Raw genomic sequence first — 2,821 nt, forward strand, 5'->3', positions numbered from 1 at the left:
ATGGCCCCTAAACTATGTTCTGGGATGAAAGTTACAGCTTCAGTGAAATTCGTTTGCAAATCGGAGTGATAGATTCGAATCTAGAGCCAACGGTAAGTTTTCTATGTTAAACCATTACACCATTGAAAAACTGGTTACGTTTGCAATTGAAAGAAAAATGACTATAGTTGAAGAAGTAATGGCCCCTAAACCATGTTCTGGGATGAAAGTTACAGCTTCAGTGAAATCCGTTTGCAAATCGGAGTGATAGATTCGAATCTAGAGCCAACGGGAAGTTTTCTATGTTAAACCATTACACCATTGAAAAACTGGTTACGTTTGCAATTGAAAGAAAAATGACTATAGTTGAAGAAGTAATGGCCCCTAAACTATGTTCTGGGATGAAAGTTACAGCTTCAGTGAAATCCGTTTGCAGATCGGAGAGATAGATTAGAATCTAGAGCCCACGGGAAGTTTTCTATGTTAAACCATTACACCATTGAAAAACTGGTTATGTTTGCAATTGAAAGAAAAATGACTATAGTTGAAGAAGTAATGGCCCCTAAACTATGTTCTGGGATGAAAGTTACAGCTTCAGTGAAATCCGTTTGCAAATCGGAGAGATAGATTAGAATCTAGAGCCAACGGTAAGTTTTCTATGTTAAACCATTACACCATTGAAAAACTGGTTACATTTTCAATTGAAAGAAAAATGACTATAGTTGAAGAAGTAATGGCCCCTAAACTATGTTCTGGGATGAAAGTTACAGCTTCAGTGAAATCCATTTGCAAATCGGAGAGATAGATTAGAATCTAGAGCCAACGGTAAGTTTTCTATGTTAAACCATTACACCATTGAAAAACTGGTTACGTTTGCAATTGAAAGAAAAATGACTATAGTTGAAGAAGTAATGGCCCCTAAACTATGTTCTGGGATGAAAGTTACAGCTTCAGTGAAATCCGTTTGCAAATCGGAGTGATAGATTCGAATCTAGAGCCAACGGTAAGTTTTCTATGTTAAACAATTACACCATTGAAAATCTGGTTACGTTTGCAATTGAAAGAAAAATGACTATAGTTGAAGAAGTAATGGCCCCTAAACTATGTTCTGGGATGAAAGTTACAGCTTCAGTGAAATCCGTTTGCAAATCGGAGTGATAGATTAGAATCTAGAGCCAACGGTAAGTTTTCTATGTTAAACCATTACACCATTGAAAAACTGGTTACATTTGCAATTGAAAGAAAAATGACTATAGTTGAAGAAGTAATGGCCCCTAAACTATGTTCTGGGATGAAAGTTACAGCTTCAGTGAAATCCGTTTGCAAATCGGAGTGATAGATTAGAATCTAGAGCCAACGGTAAGTTTTCTATGTTAAACCATTACACCATTGAAAAACTGGTTACGTTTGCAATTGAAAGAAAAATGACTATAGTTGAAGAAGTAATGGCCCCTAAACTATGTTCTGGGATGAAAGTTACAGCTTCAGTGAAATCCGTTTGCAAATCGGAGTGATAGATTAGAATCTAGAGCCATTGGTAAGTTTTCTATGTTAAACCATTACACTATTGAAAAACTGGTTACGTTTGCAATTGAAAGAAAAATGACTATAGTTGAAGAAGTAATGGCCCCTAAACTATGTTCTGGGATGAAAGTTACAGCTTCAGTGAAATCCGTTTGCAAATCGGAGTGATAGATTAGAATCTAGAGCCAATGGTAAGTTTTCTATGTTAAACCATTAGACCATTGAAAAACTGGTTACGTTTGCAATTGAAAGAAAAATGACTATAGTTGAAGAAGTAATGGCCCCTAAACTATGTTCTGGGATGAAAGTTACAGCTTCAGTGAAATCCGTTTGCAAATCGGAGTGATAGATTTGAATCTAGAGCCAACGGTAAGTTTTCTATGTTAAACCATTACACCATTGAAAAACTGGTTACGTTTGCAATTGAAAGAAAAATGACTATAGTTGAAGAAGTAATGGCCCCTAAACTATGTTCTGGGATGAAAGTTACAGCTTCAGTGAAATCCGTTTGCAAATCGGAGTGATAGATTAGAATCTAGAGCCAACGGTAAGTTTTCTATGTTAAACCATTACACCATTGAAAAACTGGTTACGTTTGCAATTGAAAGAAAAATGATTATTGTTGAAGAAGTAATGGCCCCTAAACTATGTTCTGGGATGAAAGTTACAGCTTCAGTGAAATCCGTTTGCAAATCGGAGTGATAGATTAGAATCTAGAGCCAACGGTAAATTTTCTATGTTAAACTGGGTACGTTTGCAATTGAAAGAAAAATGACTATAGTTGAAGAAGTAATGGCCCCTAAACTATGTTCTGGGATGAAAGTTACAGCTTCAGTGAAATCCGTTTGCAAATCGGAGTGATAGATTAGAATCTAGAGCCAACGGTAAGTTTTCTAGGTTAAACCATTACACCATTGAAAAACTGGTTACGTTTGCAATTGAAAGAAAAATGACTATAGTTGAAGAAGTAACAGCCCCTAAACTATGTTCTGGGATGAAAGTTACAGCTTCAGTGAAATCCGTTTGCAAATCGGAGTGATAGATTAGAATCTAGAGCCAACGGTAAGTTTTCTATGTTAAACCATTACACCATTGAAAAACTGGTTACGTTTGCAATTGAGAGAAAAATGACTATAGTTGAAGAAGTAATGGCCCCTAAACTATGTTCTGGGATGAAAGTTACAGCTTCAGTGAAATCTGTTTGCAAATCGGAGTGATAGATTAGAATCTAGAGCCAACGGTAAGTTTTCTGTGTTAAACCATTACACCATTGAAAAACTGGTTACGTTTGCAATTGAAAGAAAAATGACTATAGTTG

Source organism: Hyperolius riggenbachi, unplaced genomic scaffold, assembly GCF_040937935.1.
Source record: "Hyperolius riggenbachi isolate aHypRig1 unplaced genomic scaffold, aHypRig1.pri scaffold_140, whole genome shotgun sequence".
NCBI classification, from domain to species: Eukaryota; Metazoa; Chordata; class Amphibia; order Anura; family Hyperoliidae; genus Hyperolius; species Hyperolius riggenbachi.